Source organism: Colobus angolensis, unplaced genomic scaffold, assembly GCF_000951035.1.
Source record: "Colobus angolensis palliatus isolate OR3802 unplaced genomic scaffold, Cang.pa_1.0 Scaffold162, whole genome shotgun sequence".
Taxonomy (NCBI): Eukaryota; Metazoa; Chordata; class Mammalia; order Primates; family Cercopithecidae; genus Colobus; species Colobus angolensis.
In genome coordinates, this window is record NW_012114733.1 from 1,082,338 (window position 1) to 1,104,336 (window position 21,999).

Sequence of the window (21,999 nt, forward strand, 5' to 3'; positions counted from 1 at the left end):
AGGGTACCAGCCAGGACTGGGGTCATTTCAAGGACCAAATGAAGGAAGATCCACTCTCAAGTTCAGCAGCATGGCTTTTGGTAAGGCTCAGAAGATCCCTTCCTATCTCCTTCACAGGATTGTTGACAAGCCTTCAGTACTCTCTGTTGTAAGCCAAAGAAATTAACCTTTTGCCACGTGGACCCTTCTATAGGGCTACTCATCATGTGGCAACTGGCTTTTTCCAGACCAAAGGCTCCAGGAGACAGAATGTGACATGACAAGCAAGAAAGAAGCCACAGTCTTTTTATAATCTAATTGGCAACTTGCCATCACTTTTGCGCATAATTTTTGTTAGAGGCAAGCCACTAGGTCCAGCCCACATTCAAGGGGAGGAGGTCACACAAGTGTATGAATGCCAGGAGACAAGAATCTTTGAGATCCATTTTTGAAGCTATATATGGCAGTTCAACATCTGAACTCCGTGGTTCAGGCTTCTCTCACATGAGAATAGGCTCAGTCTCTCCAACAGTCCCCAAAGTCTCATCCTATTAATTAGTCAGGATGCACTGGATTATGAGACAGTAGTAACGCTAAAATCTTTGTGACTTGGAATAACATAGTTCTATTTCTCAGTCACACCACTTATCTATCATGGGTTGGTGTCATAGTAAATTGTATGCTGCTATAACAAAATACCCGAGACAGGATAATTTGTAAAGAACAGAAATCTACTAGTTCACAGTTCTGGGGGCTAGGATGTTTAATGTCAAGGTGTTAGTGTCCTCTTAGAGCCTTTGTGCTGTGTCATCAGATGGTGGAATTCAGAAGAGCAGCAGAGAGAGGAAAGGGGCTAACTCATTGTATTAGTCCGTTTTCACACTGCTGATAAAGACATACCTGAGAATGGCTGGGGAGGCCTCAGAATCATGGCGGGAGGTGAAAGGCACTTCTTACATGGCAGCTGCAAGAGAAAATGGATGAGGAAGAAGCAAAAGCAGAAACCCCTGATAAACCCATTGGATCTCATGAGACTTATTCACTATCAAAAGAATAGCATGGGAAACAGCAGCCCCATGATTCACTCACCTGCCCTTGGGTCCCTCCCACAATAGGTGGGAGTTCTGGGAGATACAATTCAAGTTGAGATTTGGGTGGGGACACAGTCAAACCATATCACTCATCCTTTTATCAAGGGCTCACTCCTGCAATAACTAACTCACTCCCACAATTAAAGCATTAATCTACCAATGAGAGCAGAGCCCTCGTGACCTAATCACCTCTTAAAGGTCTGACTTTCCCAGTACTGTTACGACAGGGATAAATTTCCGACACATTCAAACCATAGCAATTGGCTACATATTCTTCTCATGCTGTCCTCACTCAGAAAGTCTCCAACATCACTGGGCCAGGAGGGAGGAAGGGGCAAATTACCACTGGCTAGTAAAAGCTTCTATATGCAAGTGACATGTGATACTTCTGCTCAAATTACACAGTCACACTAATTTCAAAGGCACAAGGAAGCTCACTTTGACCATGTTCCTGGAAAGATGAGAAATGGAAATATCAATGAACAGCCCAAAAAGCAACCTAATGGGTAAAGTAATATATTTCACATCCACCTGAATGCATAGCAAAATAATAAAGAGCCAGATTTTGATTTGTTTATTCATTTAAAAAATATTTACTATTTATCACTGTATGCTAGGCTTATGCAAAATGCTGAGGACAAAAACAGAAAAAAATAAAAGCAGTTCCTACCTTCTCATTTTTCAGTATAGTGGGAAAAGAGATAACCATATAGACAATTACAAAATAGAAATCATTATAAGGTGTTAAGACATAATAGAAGCATCTCACATAGATTTAAGGAGAAAAGGGATCAGAGAGGACATTTTGTAGTAGATAACCCTGATGAGTTCTGAAGGATGTGTAGGAATAGACCAGGTAAAAAAAGTGAATTAATAAAATTTCAGTGTTGATTTAATAAAATGAATTTGTGATGAATGTCTCTGGATTAAAAGGCCTAGATTCTTCTATATCTGCAGTTAACTACTATGTTAGCCCAGTCAAATCACCGAGCAACTGTGCACCTCAACTTCCTCATCTGTGAAATGAGGTTTAATTAGATGTTGTTCAAGATCTCTTTCAACTATAAAATTCAATGATTTTTCCTGACTCTAGAGGGTATTTTTTCAAAAGCACCTTCTATGTGATCATTATAAAATAATTACCTTATAAAGCACTCACTTACTAAAACAGCTCAGTAAACACCTATGGAAAATTCCTCATACCTGAAAATAGTGGAATTATATTCCCATCTCTTCTGATACATACCATGTTCAAAATGTATTACAAAAAGGAGAATAAGATGTAATTTAGAATACAGTGATATTAAGTAGTTCTTCATGACTAGCTTCTACTCCTGTGGTCCTTTAATTCACCACCCTAGGAATTTCTGATGATTTTCATGTGTAAAGAGACTCTTACCACTTTATGTATTGGTTTTGTTTATTTGCTTGTAAAAAAGACTCCAACACATGCATGCACACAGCACACCCATACACACACAATTTATTTTGCAGTAAAATTCTGCAACCAGGTTATTTCCACTCTCATAATTCTACAGAATACCATGTCTCTCATTAGATCCTGCAACCCTTCAAGGATCTCCCTACTTCCAGGGAAAATCCTTAAACATGTCATTAGAGTCTTTACCACTCATGACACAACCATTATTGTTCTACCAGTCAACGAATCCTAGGTCAGGAGTCTTCCCTTTTCTAGTCCAAGCCTTCACTCCCTCTCTCCTCTTTCACTAACCTCACTCAGACTTTCAAAGCAAATACTTCTACCAACTATTGGCAAAGATGTTTACACAAAAGAAACGCTCATATATTGCAGGAAAAGTATAATTGCTACAACCACTTTGGAAAACAGTTTGGCATTATCTATTGAAATTGAACATACGCATAACCAGATGATCCAGCAATTCCACTCCTCGTTATATACAACATGCATACCAAGAAATATCTACAAGGATGTTTATTGCAGCATTACTTGTAATTGCTTTAAACTGGAAATGACCCAATGTCCATCAGCAATAGAATAGATACATAAAATGTGGTACTGTGTATTCAGATATTTGACAAATTATAACGTGAATGTAACCAACAACCTTAATGTTAAAGAAAGAAGGCAGACACAAAATAACTTGTAATACTTGATTACATTTACACAAAGTTCAAGGCAGCTCTAAACTATGGGTTAGAAGTCAAGATAGTGTTTGTTTACCTGTAGTGAGGAGGAAAAAGTAAGTTTGGAGTAAGCATGAAGTCTGTATTACTAGAAATGTTCTATATCTTGACGTGGGTGGTGTTTACCCTGATGTTTCTTTTGTATGATTCATTACTTGTGTACTTTTCCATAAGCGCATTATATATTGATTTTTTTAATTTAAATTATCTCTTAATTTACTTGGGACAAAAGGACTCAGGTTTCCAAGAAGTCCTGCTTATTCTTTTAATGGTTTCACATGGAAACACACATACATACACAAACACACACACAACATAACACAACACCACAAAAAAAATCCTCTCATTCTTTAGTCATGAAAGGTACAATTTATTTGCCATTTTATATATTGTTAGCTGCAATGTGGGTTGCAGTAGTATTTGTTGTTGTTGTTGTTGTTAACACAGATCCAAATCAATCTATTTCACAAGAAACCTATAAGGGATGCCATTAGAACAAGGTTGAGAGAGAGAGAGAGAGGGAAAGAGAGAGAAGCAGAGAGGGAGGGAAGAAAGACAAGCTGTGTCACTTAAGAAATCTAACATGTTTGCCAAGCAAAGCTTAAAATCACACTCTCTTATTCATCTGTCTTGGCTTTCTATTGTACAAACTGCACATGAAAAAGGGACTTGACAGTCTCATAAGACAGGTACCTGTGGGTATTTCAAAACTTATTTTTTCCTGGAATTTTGCTTACCTGGTGTTTAAGGTAATGCAAAGGACTGTCTTTATACTTGAATCTGAAAATTTGAGTACAATGACTAATGAGAAGTATATGCAAACAATTCTAAATGAAAGAGAATGAAAGCTTCCTAATGAAATCTCTTTAATATGTAATTGTAAGCTACTTTAAAAAGTCACAGTTGCTTGCACTAATGAGAATCTGTTTTAAAATTACATGTTATTTTGATAATCAGAATTTTGAGGGATGCCATAGAATAGGGCTAGCAGCAGAAATAAAATTGATAGGAAGTAAATTTTTTCTAGTTTAAATGGAGTGAAAATCATTGCTATATATTATGTAAAATAAATTTCAGTGTTTCTGTTGAAATACCTTTTTCAGGTGTGAAATATTTTAATTATTATATTTTATAAAATACTCATGAGTCACATTAACATTTGGAAATTTCAGTTGATGGCAGAAGGGATGCCATGTAGTAAAGATAAAAAAGTATTCTGAGCAAATCCAAATATTTTTTGTGTAAGAATATACAATATATATCATCTAGATAATTCCAGTTAGAAAATAGAAGATTATACTCTTTTAATGGAAAATACACTAAATGAAAGGCTATTTCTGAAATGTTTGTTATTTCTGTGAAGGTGGAAAACTGGGTTTATGACCAAAGTGAATTGAAGCCTTCAAAACTTTTCATGCATACACACATATGTATTAGGATACATGGGTGTCTCTGTGTGTGTGTGTGTGTGTGTGTGTGTGTGTGTGTGTGTGTGTGTGAGAGAGAGAGAGAGAGAGAGTCTTGTTTTGTTGTCCAGGGTGGAGCGCAGTGGTACCATTACAGCTCACTGCACCCTTGATCTCTGGAGCTCAATCGATCTTCCCACCTTAGGCTCCTGACTAGCTGGGACTACAAGTGCATGCCACAATGCCCAGCTAGCTTTCTGTATTTTTTGTAGAGATGGAGTCTTACTATGTTGCCCAGGCTTCATAAACATATACAAATACTAGAAACTGTACCTTGTCAGATTGTGCCCCACCATAGACAGATCTTCCCTTTAAAGTTATGAACTTCAGCTCTTACAGTTTCCTCAGTCATAACACCAGTCTGAATTTTGGCAGACAGCTGGCAAATGAAAGAACCCTTATCATTATTCCCTCCTTGTTCATTTCTTTCTCTCCTCCAAATTGATCATGTTCCATGAACTGGGGTCTGCCTTCTTGAGCCACATTACTTGCTGAAAATCCATTTTGTTCTGTTCATGAGAATTTATCATCTATTTTTTCTCAATCTCCAGAAAAACAAAAGGGACTTTTTAATAATTTGCTGTTTTTAATCACAGGGGAGAAAACTCAGTTGACCTAGACATTATGCATGGCTTAGAAAAGGTTACATTTTTTTTCTATTTCTCAGATCGACAGATAACTAGACTGATATTTGTACTCTGAAAAGAAAGAAAGTTGTGTCTGAGAGGCAAACCACAAAAAAAAAATTGTCTAAAATTGTCTATGAAAACCCGTAAGAAATGTCTTCAACTAGTAAATTCAGTGCATGTTTGCCTGACACTAGAGAAATGCTTTATTAATATATCTTGACATTAATGTGAGTGAACTACAAATTTATTAAATCAACCATAAAATCTAGCCTAAAGGTGCCATTCAGCAATCATCTCAATGAGTAATGGAACAGAGACTGAGGATTTTCTACTTCAGATCAAAAGGCAGTTGCATGTCTAGCAGCAAAAGTTTCCTCTTCATTCCTCAGAAAGGAAGCCAGGAGATCTGATCTTCTCCTCTAAAGTCCCTTGCTTAAGCAGTGCTGAAAGTAAAGGAGGTAAATCTCTGAAAGTTGAGTTCTGCCAAGCAAGACTAAACTTAACCAGCAAGTGGAAAATAGTAAAGAGAGACAGATGGGTGAGACTTATGGAGAGACCTTTAGGAAGTGGCCCCAAACAGGTGGTTGGTTGCCTAAAAGGAATCATTGAATAGAGTGTGTTTGACTCTAGGGGAAAGGAAGAAAAGTGTCAGTAATGAATACGTGGAGGCATGCTGACTGAGATTTGATATTGCTTGTCAGATGTCTCTATTTTTGTCTAGACTTCAAAAGCTGTTTCATTGTAATATGAGAAAAGCAGAAGGTCTTGAATTCTGTGATTGGTTATTGTTTTGAAAAGGAAAGAAAATTACCTTTCATTTTCTCTCCATTGGCATTAAATCCCAGTAGAGGGTCAAAGGACATTCCAAATCACCACGACTGCAGCAAGGAGCTTCCAAGCCCATTACTTCTGACTACGGTTGTGCAATGCTCTCAGCATCTTACTGAAAACCTGCAAATAGAGGCCTATAAGAACAGTTTTACAAACATATTTTGATGTGTTCTACTTGCTGTGAGCTCTTAAGCAAAATCAAATTTTACCTTTAGGTATTTACCAAAAGATATTTTGGAACCCATGCTAAATGAAGCCTTATGTTCCCTATTCCCAAAGGAATAACTGTATTTAGAATAATAGTTCCTATGAAATTTTCATGATACATCTTATCACATAAGATTCAAGATATTTTAAAAACCAGAGTGAGGGATGGTAAGTGTATGCTATTTTCTGTTTCAAGGGCTCAGCTAAAACCTCAAACAAGACAAAACTAGTTGCTGTATCCACAGCGTACCGTAGTTTACAATCTAATGAGAGAAATCTAACAAACCAAACAGGCTAAGTGCTGTAATAGACACCCACCCTTTTAATGGCTTAAAGAACAGAAATTTAATTCTCATTTACATAAAACACAATGCCAATAGATGTCCTAGTCAGGGTGAGGTGACAAACAGTCATCTATATAACACTGTAGTGTGAATAGACCTTATTAGTGGAAGTGAGGGGTGATCCTGAAAGCTGTGGCTGGAGAATCATGTTCTTTTCATCTTTTGGACCTTTCCTCCTTCAGGTCCTTAAGGATTTAACCTATAGGTAAGAAAGATAGAATGAGGATCATATGCAAGATGGTCTTAAGACTGTATTCCATGGTGAGGAATGCAGTCACATCTAACTACAAAATGTAGTCTGGCTGTGTAACAGGAGGAAAAGGGAAATGTTTTGGTGAACAGCTAGCCACTTTCTCCGACACAGGGTGATGTGGTAACGTGTGATAGGGAAGGATGCAGAGCTTGTTGGAGCATTTAGGAGATTCATCTAACTAAAACTTAGAGGGGGCAGGATGTCAAAAAGTCTTGCCCCACGAGATGACAACTTCGCTGGGAATTGAAGGGGGACTAAGAGTTTAATATGTTAAAAAGGGTTGAGGAAAAAATGTGCTAAATAAAATAAAGCAATTGTGAAAACAAACAATACAAAAATGAATCATTAAGGTAGACTTCAAATCTTATACAAATGATTCTGTTAAGAAATTAAGACATTGTGTCTTTTTATATGTCTCAGAGGTGTGAATCTTGTTAAATTAATTATGAAATTCTTAAACATAAATGTAATGCTTATAAGCTGGAATTTTCCATGCAGATTTGTCCCAGAATGAGTAGGATAGACAAGGATTTGCTTTAGCTTGGCTGCCAAGGTTTAAGTGCTCCCCTTAACAACTTAGGGACATTATTTATTTAAAGACCAAAGGATGGATTTTCTGAAGTGTGTTATGTAATTGTAGGAAGGAACAAACCAAGATGTTTATTGGTCTTAATGAAACTGATGTTGTAAGAAGGCAATTTAGCCATTTTATGGTGGACATGTTAGTCTCAATTCAGCATTTTAAAGAATAGTCAATATTCTGCTTTATAGCCTGTGAACAATAGAGATTTCCATGTTAGTTTTTGGCATTTCACTACTTCAATTAAAGATTGTATTTCATAAATTTGATACCAGTTTCTCATTAACTAGCTTGCTTTTTCTCCTCTGTCTCAATCCCCACTAAAAAATGGGGTGCCAGCATATATCTGAAAGATAACATAGGGATTAAAATATTTTTTAAATGATTGTTACTTTCTATCTTCATAATTAGGTTTTGAACTTCTTGAGGCCAGGGACTGTGTCTGAAAACACCTACAGTGGCTAACACAAGGTGAGTCCACAACCACATTTTAATCCTTTCCCTTCTTTGGGTCCTAATACTTAGTACGGTAACTGATGTATAGTTCGACTCAACTAATATTGGTTAGAATGGATGGGTGGATAAAATACTCAAACATTTTACTCTGTTCACCTAATAGCAAGTTATTCTTTACTATAGATTTTCCTTTATAAATAACATTATAAAGTATTAATAACAATAGAATAACTAGGAAATCTGTCAATGAGAGATTTATTTTTCAGTTCTGAATTATATATGATGTTAGGCCTGAACGTGGGGGAAATCTAACAATGGGTTAAAGTTCTGAATTGAAGCAGCAGATGCCTATAGATTTAAATGTTGATTGAATTTAGCTGCTGCTGCTATGAAATTATTAGCCCTTGGAGGTGGCCTTGCCTACATACTTTGTTTTGGCTCTTCTGGAAGCTGCAAAGCTATTTATTGTTAATGAGGGAATAAAGTGAGAAAACAGATTAGTGAGTAGATTAGCGAATTTTTTAAAGTCTAATCTTCCTTAAACAATAACAGGTTGTGATTTAATGCATTCAGTTCTCACTACCTTGTGACAAAATTTTTGCTATTAACACAGCTTTGTTTCGTTCCATATCCATTCTCTAATATAAACATTTCATCTATCATAATAATACCTTTTGTTTAAAATCCTCTGCCAAGTACATTTTTTCTCACCCATTGCAGTTTAATAGTGTGTTTCTAATCCTACAAAGATAATTCTTTGAAATAAACAATTCCCATCTTCTTTCTCTGAGATATTTGATCTATTGGCTTATCGTTCAGAGACTATTATCTAATAATAAACTTGTGATGAATAATAAGATAAACTTAAATGGTTTAAAATCAATGTTTCTAAATACAAACTTTCTAAATAAAGTCTATGAGGTTTAAAAGTTCCTTAGCATGCTCAAATTTCTTATCTGCTAAAATTTTGCCTCCTCAATTTAAAGAAAAGAGTATCACCATCCCTATCCCCTGTTGATCTTATTTTGGGGTTGATGTATCTTATGACTCTAAGAAAATGGAAATATCAGCCTATGGAGAAGGTACACTAAGATCCTTCAGAAATCACAGTACCATTGAAGTCAAATAAGATGATAACTCAACAAACAAATAAGAGATAATGGGCCGGGCGCAGTGGCTCAAGCCTGTAATCCCAGCACTTTGGGAGGCCGAGACGGGCGGATCACGAGGTCAGGAGATCGAGACCATCCTGGCTAACACGGTGAAACCCCGTCTCTACTAAAAACTACAAAAAACTAGCCGGGCGATGTGGGGGCGCCTGTAGTCCCAGCTACTCGGGAGGCTGAGGCAGGAGAATGGCGTGAACCCGGGAGGCGGAGCTTGCAGTGAGCTGAGATCCGGCCACAGCACTCCAGCCTGGGTGACAGAGCAAGACTCCGTCTCAAAAAAAAAAAAAAAAAAAAAAAAAGAGATAATGAAGATCGTAGTAAATTTATTTCAGGCTTTCAGCCTGTTTCCATGGTGGTTCATCATTGTTCAATTTCATATATTAAGATTCAGTTCACCTGCCCCACAAAGCTTTCTTGGATACCCCCAGTCAAACTGATGTGCTCTTCTTCTGAATTCCTCTGTGTCTTCATTCATGACTCTTACAATACTACTCATTCTGCTTTATGTTTCAACAATTTGTATAGAATCAGTTTCCATTTTCCAAGCACATTATCTTCCAGTGTTCATTTAAAAACCAGTTGTTTGGGAGTCCAAAGTACTTATTTCCATAGAACTAATAATATAAATGATGTTCCTATTTTCTTTTTAGTTCTATTTCTGTCTGATCTAGTGCTAATAGAAATATTTCAAATATGCTTCCATTAATGACATTATTTCTTCAAGACAGACCAATTCTATTATAAGGAGCAAATTTCATAGATTCGAGACTTACATTTGCCTGGATTGTCTGCTATTTATTAGCCATTTGATATTAAGCAAACTATACAAATTTGTGTCTGAGATTTCTCATTTGTAAAGTAAAGATAATAAGTATATTTCTGGTGGCTGTTGTGAAGATTAAATGACTTGATATATGAAAGCTGCTTTGGTGAATAGTATTTGACATAGTAGGAGGTATATGAATGTGTCTGTAGATGTAATTATTGTTATTTTTATTAAAATTTAGAGCATCAGGAACCTGTCTGCTCACACATAGGCATGTTTGAAAATGGAAGCAGGCAACACATTTTAGTAGTTCACCTTTTCAAAACAGGATAGATGCTTGAATCATAGAACACAGTCAGAAAAAACATATGTACCTACCTAGAGAAAAGCCTTTTTTATCTACCTATATTTTCAAAGTGAGTAAAAATGAAAACAAGATACCATAATCACCTTCATCTCATTACAAAAATAAAATTAAGGTAAAACTAACAATGATTATTATTGATATCATTTGTTGAGCCCTTAGTATGTGCCAAGCATAAAGGGAATGACTTTCTATGTTATCTTCATATTATCCCATTACAAAAGAAACTGATGGCCAAGGAGGCAAAGGTCTCTCACAGCTAATGAGTTAGAGCAAGAACTCCAACCTAAACCTTTCTGACTTTCAAATTCTGTGGTATTTTTACTCTACCAAAGACAGAACTCTGAGCCAAGTCCAAAAGTGCTTTACAAATTAATATTTACATATTCCAATGTCTTTTTTATGATTTTTGGCACTTAAATGGACCTGGCTCTTTTTAGTTCCATCTTCTCCATATTGTCTACAAAAATTTGTAAAACATGTTGTCAAAAACTTGGGTGAAGCTCAATACACTTTAATTAGGGTATTAGATTTCATCAGTATTTCCTAAATTGTCTTTTCCTCCACTTATTAAGATCGCTGGTTAGTGAGCTAGTTGTTATAGGGCATTGCCTGAAAGAAAGAAGAAATTCTTTCCTTTTGTAGTATCTGAGTGTTATACATCGGTCCTAAATGTAGCAATCTAACTATAACACAAAATATTTAACTTTTCACTCTTGCCAAAAAAAAAGCAGCTTTCTTGTTTAATGTATCCTTCATCTCTTAAATATTTTAACATTTATTTTTGATATGCATATTATGTGCACAAAACATTGTACATATACGCCATTTACTCCTCACAGAAAACCTCTGAGGTCTGTACTTGATCTCCATGTCAGAATGAGGGACCTGAGAACTAGAAAAACAAAATCTCTTCCCACATCACACAAAAATTCAAACCCAGGTGAAACTTCAGAGACCTCAATCATTACTTTATTTTGAGATGGTTCCTGATTGAGAGAATAAAAACCATCTAACTAGATGGCAGAAGAATCAGATTTCCATTATCCTGCCGGTTCCTCCTTGAGTGTCTATGACTGTAAACTTTTTAAAAGGAGGGTGTATGTCTTTTTGCTCATCTTTGTATTTCCCACAATGTCTAAACGTTGAAACCTTGGACACTTAATCAATGGCTGATTGAGAATGTTAGAGGGTATTTAAAATACTGTTGGTGCTGAATATACTAGTCTACAGCTAATGGTTCATAGCATTTTGCCTTGGGGACGTTGACCAAATTTAGTCAGTTTGGTTAGGGGAGCTGTCTTTTTCATGTAATCATCAGTGTCACTTTTCATAATTGGATCAAGTTAATGCTAGCCAGAAACTGTTAAAATGTCTGCATTTGAAAATATGTGGGGTGAACATAACAATACTGTGGGTTCTACAGCCAAATGCTTTGTTTATTTTGGCAAGGGAAATTTAATTTGTTGTAAATAACATTAGATTAAATGCTATGCAGTATCATGTTTTAATATAAGGACTAGTGCCAATGCTTATAAATGTTTTCATGTAAGTAGGAGTAGCCTGAAATTTTATTAAGTCTTTGAATTTCAACAATTAAGAAAATCAGAAATACTGAGGTTTCTTTAGATGATTTTAAGAATTGTAAAGTTCTGAGTAGCACTAGTTTGGAGACATAAACCAGATCTTCTAACTAAGGCATACCATTAGGTGAGCCTGTTTTTAGTTACTTTTAGTAAGGAAGTAATTAGCATTACACATAGCAGGAACATATTCAGGTCTCTAATAGAGATCTTTGATTACAGTATTAATTTGACAATCCCAGGTAAAGAATAAATTAATCTAATTAAGGGAAGGTTAATTGTGTATGCAGACTGTATGGCCAGAAGAAGGAAGCTCAGCAGGATGTTCCCAGAGCATTTCTGCTTGAGTCACATTTGTTCATTCAAGGGTAGTAAAAAAAAACCTTTACACTATATATACAGCATTTAAAAGAAGGACTTATTGAAATTATTTACTAGCAACTCAGTGTAGAAACAATAATATGTATAATGTAATGACTTGTGTGGAGGTTGACTAAAAGCTTTTCAGCTCTAAAAGCCTATAATTATAATGATCCTTTCATAATGAGTAGACGTAGAGTTTGTCAATATGTCTACATTTATATGGTCAGAGAATATTAGAACTAAAATAGGCTTTAAAGACCCTAGGCCATGATTTGTACATGACAAATTTAAACCCAGAGAAGGCAACTGACCTGCCCAAGATAATAGAACGTATTTGGTAGTATATCTGTGATTCAAATCATTTTTATTCAGTGTTTAAAACCACACTACCCTTTGATAGAGAGAAGAAAAGAAAAAAGGAAAGAAAGAAGGAGGAAGGGAGGAAAGGAGAGAGAGAAAGAAAAGGAAAGGAAAGGAAGAAAGAAGAGGAGAGGAGGAAAGAAAAAGGCAGGCAGTCAGGCAAATTAAGGCAATTAAGGCAGAAAGACTAAGGGAGGTCACAAATCAATCTCTTTCTAGTCTACTTCCCTGAAACACACACACACAGTCAGTTACACTCTGATTAAACTAAACATAAACTTCACTTTCTTTATTGAGTAGCTCTGATTACAAGAAAAGTCTTCCTTATATTGATACAAAAGCTACCTGCCTTTTTTCTCCTTAATCTTCTATTTTCTATGCAAAACATCTGTAGTTCCTTCACCATGCCTGTTATGAGATGGGTTTCAGATATTTCATCATCTGATCTCCCTTTCCTAGCACATCAAGATAATATTACGTGTTTCAAATTGATGCCTACGATTAAATACCATGTATCATATAATTTCTGGATACCATCATAACTATGTGGATCTCTTCATTTGGCCACTGTACTTTTAGCTTTTAAAATTAACTCCATCTTTTATATGTTTAAAGATGCCCTTATAAAACCACTAAAGTACAAAGCCACTTTTATATGGACTACTATAAATAGGGGCCTCTGGAGCAGATTTTTAAATTGATTTGGTTATATCGATTATTTTCAAGTCAAGATTGATAGGATTAAGCATTAACAATTTGCTTGCCATAATTATTTTTTTGCTCACCATAATTATTTTTAAAGGATCATCGGTTTGGATTGTTTGAATTCCTCAAGCATTAGACATAATCATTTTAAAATTAACTTTGAGTTCATAATGACAAAAAAACATTTTTAAGGTGGTTATGCTGTATACAAATTTTTAATATATTTTCTAATTATGCAATATATTAATGAGTATAAAGTATAAATCTTTCACACTAGTTTTAGTCAGTACTTATCAGTTCACTTCTAAAAATAGAAGCTAAAAATCAGTTAGGGTGGTGATATGGTTAGATTTTGAGTCCCCACCCAAATCTCATCTGGAATTGCAATCCCTATAATCCCCACATGTCCACGGAGAGGCCAGGTGGAGGTAATTGAATCATGGGGGCAGTTTCCCCCATGCTGTTTTCTTTTCAGAGTGAGTTCTCATGAGATCTGATGGTTTTATAAGGGGCTGTTTTCCCTTCACTAGGCACTTCTCCTTCCTGCCGCCTTGTGAAGAAAGCACCTTGCTTCCCCTTCACCTTCCACCATGGTTGTAAGTTTCCTGAGACCTCCCCAACCATGCTAAACTGTGAGTCAATTAAACCTCTTTTCTTTATAAATTACCTAGTCTCAGGCAGTTCTTTATAACAGTATGAAAATGAATTAATAAAGGTGGGCATTAAGATATATAGACAGAAAAAACTACTAAGATAGATAGATAGATACTCATAGGACATATTTTGATCATCTAACCATCTAGAATTGAATTCTATTAAGATCTTTATCAGTTTTGTGCTGCTATAACACAATACCACAGCCTGAGTAATTTATAAAGAATGGAAGTTTATTTGACTCATGGTTCTGGAGACTGGGAAATCCAAGATCATGACACCAGCACCTGGCAAGGGCCTCATTCCATGGCAGAAAGGAAGAAGGTGGAAGTCATTTCGTGAGACAGAAAGAGTAAATGGGGACATAACTTATTCTTTCATCAGGAGCCATGCCCATAATAATTAAACCACTTCTACTAACAGCATGAATTCATTCATGAGGACAGAGGCCTCATGGCTTACTCACCTCTTTAAAGCCCCACCTCCCAACACCATTACATTAGCAATTAGGTTTCAACATGAGTTTTAATGGAGACATTCAAATCATAGCAATTAACATGGGTCTATTTTTAAATATCTCTCATCTTAGTTTAGTAATCAAGTTGGAAATTACCTAATAAATAGACAAGAAGGAAGAAAAGCACCAAAGTAAAGAAGATTAGGAAAAACTGAATGGTTTTTAAGCCTGCATAGAACTATAGATAGAGGCTGACTTCTAATTCCTCCTAAGAGTGACCTTAATGGTCAAATCATCAACGATTACGTTCATGAAAAGTTAGATGCCTCTTTCTAGAAATAAATGACCAAATAAATAAGCTGAATAATTTCAATCACATTCAATTATAGGTGGCAGAGTGTAGAGTGAGAACAATTAGACCAGCAAGCTGACAACCTTCTTAAATATCAAGCCCTTAAGTTTATCTGCTCTTCAACTATTTTTCTACTTAAAGGTCGTGGAAAGATGAAGGATGAAATATCAGAGTAGCAATCTGAGATTGCTGAATTATTAAATTATGGTGCTTGGTAGCTGCACATTTGTTATCCCGAGGGAAGGAGTTGCAGACTCAGCTATAGCAGATTACCTAGAAGTTGAGTTCAAGAATCATATACAAAAGACGTTGTGTTTCTTTTTTTTTCTCTTCAGGCCTACAGATTTGGGGCATTAAATTATACCTATTGCATATGGCTCTGCATTTATAATATGATTTTTGCTAGTCGGTGACCCATTTTCCACATACTCAGTGGTGTGAGGATGGGGGTACCTAGACTGTGCTGACCATGGGGAGAGGTACTTGGGCCAGTAGAAATATGGAGTAATACAATAGGGTCAAACAAAGAAGAGTCTTCCTCAAAACAAATAGTAAGCATATTTTTGAGTCCTAAGTTTAAAAGAATTGTTAAAACTATCTTTTTTTTTGAGACAGAGTCTCGCTCTATTGCCCAGGCTGGAGTGCAGTGGCGCAATCTCAACTCACTGTAACCTCCATCTCCTGGGTTCAAATGATTCTCCTGCCTTACCCTCCTGAGTAGCTAGGATGACAGGCATCCGCCACCATGCTCAGCTAATTGTTTTGTATTTTTAGTAGAGACAGGGTTTCACTGTGTTGGCCAGGCTGGTCTCAAACTCCTGACCTTGTGATCCACCTGCCTCAGCCTCCCAAAGTGCTGGGATTATAAGCATGAGCCACCGTGCCCGGCCAAGAATTGTTAAAACTATCTTTTTTACATTTGACAAACATGCCTTGTGTGAACTTCTATAATTTATTAACAAAGATTTTAGCAGTTAAGTGTTCTTGTGATGAACAGAGTAACATTAAATACAATGTTTTACAAAAATCTTGTCTTAGTCCACTTTGGTTGCTGTAAGAAAATACCTTAGACTGGGTGACATATAAACAACAGTTTATTTTTTATAATTCTGGAGGCTGAAAAATCTAAGACCAAAGTGCTGGCAAATTTGTTGTCTGGTGAAGGGTCATTTCCTGATTCATAGATGGGGTCTTCTGGCTGTGTTGTTGTATAGTGGAAAGGGAAAATCAGTCTTCCGGGTACTCTTTTGTAAGGATATTAATCGCATTCCTGAGGGTTTCATCCCATGACTGAATCACTTTTCAATGACCCCACTTCATCATTCCATCACATTGGTGATCAAGTTTCAAATTATGAATTTTGGGTGAGACAGAAACATTCAGTCCAAAGCAAATCTCACGGTCTTAAAAAAAATCATTAGCACATTAAATGGTTCCAAACTTATAAAAATAATAACAATTTTAAAAATTATTTCTAAATCTGATCCAAGATTTTTCTAGGCAGAATTATATTTTCAATCACATTTTGAAATATCAGAAATTATCTATAGTTATTGAATGAGATTATGAAATCTGTTATGTAATATCCTTTGTTGGATATAGTTGTTTACAACTTACTTAAGAGAACATCGTATTACACAATTTAAAACCATAGTAATGCTGAGGTAGTATTTACGTATATATAATATCTTCACCTCAATCACAAGGATTATGCTCCTGAAAACCCTTAAGGCAGATAAATGCACACATTTGGAATAACATAACTTATAAGGTTATATTTGAGCCAACAGGAGTATATATAAATAATTTACCTTGATTAAAATAAAAGTATGTAAGCACAGTAAATAAAAGCATGGTTGTGATTATTTGTATCTCTTAAATGGGTAATTGTGGATATATTCAAAGTCCCTTTTTTCATTCATCTTTTTATTGAATGTTTATTTATCAGTCACTATTCTAGATGATGGAGAGACAAAGATACAAAAAATGATACCTCCCCTCAAGGAGTTTATGATCTGTTACATGGAGACAACAGGAAAGCAAATAAGTATTATATATAACTATTTTTTTCCTGTTGGTAATGTTTTATTTGGGGGGCTGTATAGTATAAACAAATGTATTTCTGTTTTACATTTCAAACTATTTTTTCATGCAATATACTTCTCATAGTATTTTTTAAAGGTACTCAGCTCCCTCATTATCACAGAGGTTTAATTGCCTAGAAAATATATGTCTGTGGAATCTCTCATTCTCTGAGGCATTTGCAATTCTTTTTAAGGTGAAGTTGTGCATAGGCTAACATAAGAGCATGCAGGTAGGAGCCAAAGTAATATTGGGATACAGTGTTGAACAAGAACACATTAGAGTAGGGGAGGCCAATGGTGAAGAGAAACAGGCAAAGTATCAGGTATATTAGATAGTGATGAGCAGAGGTGAGATTTAAAGTAGAGTCATGCTTTCTATAACAATGTTTAGGTCAACCATGGACTGCATATACAACGGTGGTCCTGTAAGAGCATAATAGCATTTTTTTACTGTACCTTTGCTATGTTTAGATATGTTTAGATACACACATACCATTGTATTACCATGGTGTACAGTATTCAACACAACAGCATGCTCTACAGGTTTGTTGCCTAGGAGTAATAGGCTATACTATATAGCCTAGGCGTGTAGTAGGCTATACCATATGGCTACACTGGTAGGCTATAATATTAGTAAGTTTTTGGAAGGACACTCTATGATGTTTGCACAGTGATGTAATCACCTAACAACACATTTACCAGAATGTATCCCCAGTGTTAAGCAACCCGTGACTCAACCAGTACAAATGGATACCAACCCAGCAGAGTAGACACCCAGCTACACAGAAAGGAAGTTCATTTTACTTGCTGAATACCAGACTTGAAATCAGCACTATTAGGAAAAAATAAAGTTGGGAAATAAAATTAAAGTATTGGGTAAGAAGAATATTCAAATTTTGAAGTGAGTAGGTGACTTTTGAGTCAAACTCTGAAGAAAGTAAGGAGTGAGTCATGTAGATATTAGGCGGAAAACATTCTAGATAAGGAAAGAGCAGGTGCAAAGACCCTAAAGAGGGAGTTTACCTAAAGCGAGGAATAGAAGGGCTCATGTGTCTGGAGTGAAAGTCTGAGGGGAGGAGGAGACGATGACTGAGAAATAAACGAAGGCCATGTTAGCTCCTGGTAAGAACATTGGCTTTCATTCTGAGTGAGATGATCTCTCATTGAATATTTTGAACCGAAGACGATCTTTTGCTGAATATTTTGGACATGATCGAATTTGTTTTTTAAGAGAATCATTTAGGCTTGAGTTAGAACTGAATAAATGGGGCAAAAACAGTGCCAGGTGCAGCAGGATAAAGGCTGTTGGAATAATGCTGGCAAGCAGTGGATAAGATGATAGCTTTGAGAGTGGGAGAAATGGTTAAATTCTGGATAGACATTGCTTAGAGCTACCTGGATGTGCAGACTAAAAGAACCAAGTGTCATCTATATGCCAAAACCTTTGCCAGTGCCTAGGGAACATACAGAAGAATAAGAAGACATAGCACAACTATCATGAATAAGTCGATTAAATAAACAATTATAGGAGAGTGAAAATATTTCCAAAACCTGGGAAATACAGAGCCCTAGATAATGGCGCTTAATCTATTCCAAATGGGCAAGGGATCACGTCTCCAGATAATGAAAGTGAGTAAAGGGTTAATCAGATTTATTTGGGTAAAGAGAGGAGGTAGAGAAGAGATTAAAATAGCTATATTTATACATGCTGGGATCCCAAACATTTTACTTTACTATTATCTCATTGTTGACTTTATTACTATGTTTCTTTAGGGAAAGTATATTTTGCCACTGGAAGGAAATTGATTCAAAGCCTATATTCTTATACATTCCCTTTTCGACAGATATTCATGCAGCACTCATTTTGTGTTAGGGTCTCTGTGCTGAGTGGAGAGGAATTTACTAGGATGAATTATCTTTGTAGCCTTTCCAAAATAAGCTAAGTTTATAATTAGCTCACTTGGAGAATACTTAGAATACTAAGATACGCAGTAATTTATTCAAATCACTGGTACGCTGGATTTGTAATACCATGTATGCTGTAAGTTACTTGAATTACTAACTACTCAACAGATTACCTTAAAGACATGCTTCCTGTTTTGGTCCTCCCTCTATAATATCCTTAGCATCTATCATAAACAGCCTAGCTTATAATAATATTCAATAAATATGATTATGTCTTTCCAAATTTTAACCTTATTTTTGCTGCAGATCGTTGAGACAGTTATGAAGAATTAATATATCTTTATATTTTATGGAGATTTATCCTATGAACTTTCATTGCAGAATTCATGCCAAGAGGCTCTTACATCATTGCTACTGTTAAGGATTTTTCATATGTATAAAATAATCATGAATAATATTAAACTTAGTGCCACTTATAGAAGAGTAGTTTTTCCCTCATCAATATGTCTACCTGCAGTCTCTCTTCTCTTATAGAAAATACTCCCATAGAATTCTAATTCCTATCAACATATTTGACCTTGTGACTGCTTTCCCTATATTCATGATCATTTCCTCAAAACTTTCCATTTATGATAATCGTCTATACATTTGATGTCAGTGCTTTAAAAGTTGAGACCCCTTCAATTACTTTCCTCATTTTTTCATGCTCTTTCTCTTTACTTGAAGAAGAAAAGCTCTTTTTTCAAACCAAGTATAATTTTGTCCACATTGAAAAGAAAGACCAATAATTATTATAAATATAATCTATATTTATATATAATATAATCTTATAATCAGAGATACTCCATCCCATACCAGTTTTCCCTTCATATTTTACAGAGAAAATCAATTGATCTGGCAACAAACAAACTCACAGTTATAGATCTGTGAAAGTTATTAACCTCTCAATGCCCCATTTAGCTTTTTCCATTCCACAAGAATCAGTGATAAGCATACTCAACCCTTTTATGTTTTTCCTTAACACAGAGAGTTAACAAGAAACCAGCCTTTCTTGTTTTGACTTTCAATTTGTAATGTTTCTATTATTCTGAGAACATGGTACTGCTGCCCTGGTGGTACCACAATGTGGCAGGTGTTTCTTAAGCTCTTCTGGACAGCTGGGCCTATGATGTAGACGAGCCTGTAACCCACGTTAAGTTTCACTTCATTTGAAAGCACCACAGTCACCACACTTGCATCTGGACTTAATTCCGCAGATCCTGAGGCTGGCTCATTATCATTCTGGACCATCTTGCTTTCCTCCTACTCTCATTCTCCAGTCAATTGTTTTAAGACTGTTTTGGAAGTCTGGAGTTGAGAAATGATGCATTCTTGACTTACTGTCTTCCTACTTGTTTCTCTAGGTTGGATTGATCAATAAGCAGATATTCATTAAATTTAGCGCATTCCTTTTTGCCAAATCATCTTTTCAAAGCTTTCTGTTTTCTGAGCACCCACTTAACCACAGCAGAGAAACAGTGAAACTGCTTGTTGCCTTCCATTGAAAATTAGACTTCGGCCTCAAGACAAACTGCCCGGGCCAGCACTAATATAATTCACAACTGGAAGAAGACAATCAATTAATCAATACTATAATTTGGAACTGACCAAGGTAGTAATACTCACAGCTATTAGGCTCAACTGACTGACACCATTTAGGATTAATGAGGTAGCAAAAGCAGGAAAACCAAAGGTTCTTTTAAGAACTTTTTCCCTAAAATCAAACCACCCAATCTATTTTGTTATTTTTATTTCTATTCAGTGATGCCACAGTGAAATCTAACGTAACTACAAATTTGAAGGACAAAGAACCTTAGCCATCACAGTGATGTTGAACAAGAACTCTGATGAACATTTTGGGGATGGGGTTCAGAAAAATAATTCAGCTGAGTGTTAGATTCTTCTGAGAAATCTAAACACAGTGATCTAAAATTGCTTCTCTGGTGTTATTTTCACATCCTTTGATCCAATTTTGTAATCACAGATTGGGATATTTATTGTTTGGATAAATAACCACCTTTTAAGTCAAAAAAAGTTTAAATGATTTTCAGAAAACCTTTCTGGACTTAGTCTAGTTTAATCCTACAATAAAACAAATACAAATGAAAAAATACAAAAGATCTGTGGTGCTTGCAAAATGACAAATATCAACCCCTTCTAATCCCTTATGGCAGAGCCATCAAATCTTGCAGTTCCAGGACAGGACAGGACTTTTCCTAAAGCTGTTGGCTGAGTATTTATAATGAAACATCATTAAGCTTACCAGGAAGTTAGTGTCTTTGTTGTTGCTGCTATTGACGTTGTTTTAGTTTTCTTTGGATTGGGCACACCTGTGCTCTGAGTCCTCGGACTACAGATGCCTTTTTAGAATGTGTTTAACCTGAAATTTCCAAAATCAGCCCAGAGGTATTAAACATGGTAGTAAATCTTTATTTTCCAACCAGAAAGCAAAATCCAGAAGAATCTCTTTTAACTTTGGCAAAAACAGAAAGAAGGAATAACAAAGCTGCCCAGGTGTATCACCGTATATGTAAGGGGTATGAAAGTCTATGTAAAGAGACTTTCTTTATAACCAGGGCCTACCTCATTTTTTAACTGGAAAATTTAGTATGGAATTTTCTCACTTTAATCTCCTAACTTTAGCATGGCAAACTGAAGAAAAGTACTTGGAATATAATGCTCAGATTTATATTTTCTTTCCAAATACTTGCTGTCTATTCATTATCAAAAGGTCTTGGAAAATGTAAAGGTCCTCTTAGCATTGAAACAGAAACATTGAGTAGGAACTTTAGTGTGGGATAGAATTGGTTTGGTTGGGAGTCAAGACAGAGATTTTTGTAGTATGACCTTTATATATATATTACCTGTGGTGGTTTCTGAATTATATAAAGTGGACTAAATTTAGAAATATCATAAAAGTTTTTATGAGAAAAGTTAGAGCCAAAAGGAGGCTCTATAAGATTTGCTAAGCAAACAGTGTATTAGATAAGATGGGAATGTTCAATTAGAAGGCTAACATAATTTTATGCAAATTGGTTTCCATTGATTAAAAGATTTATATAGACATCTTGTAGCACCCACTGGTTATTTCTATGACAGAAGCATGTATTCTACGTCAATGAAATCTCATGAGATAAAAAGTGTATATCCAAATTACTTTTTTATTATACAAAGACAGGACAGCATTAATTTTCAT

General features: G+C 35.7%; 1 protein-coding gene across 1 annotated transcript in view; it reads left to right on the forward strand.

The window, feature by feature from the left end:
• Positions 1-21,999, forward strand: part of PTPRD (protein tyrosine phosphatase, receptor type, D) — a 1,303,505-nt gene that overhangs the window by 400,556 nt on the left and 880,950 nt on the right. Inside the window, exon 3 of the mRNA XM_011937289.1 lies at positions 7,958-8,017. The gene's annotated coding sequence lies outside the window, so the exon portion shown is untranslated. The remainder of the gene's footprint in view (positions 1-7,957; positions 8,018-21,999) is intronic.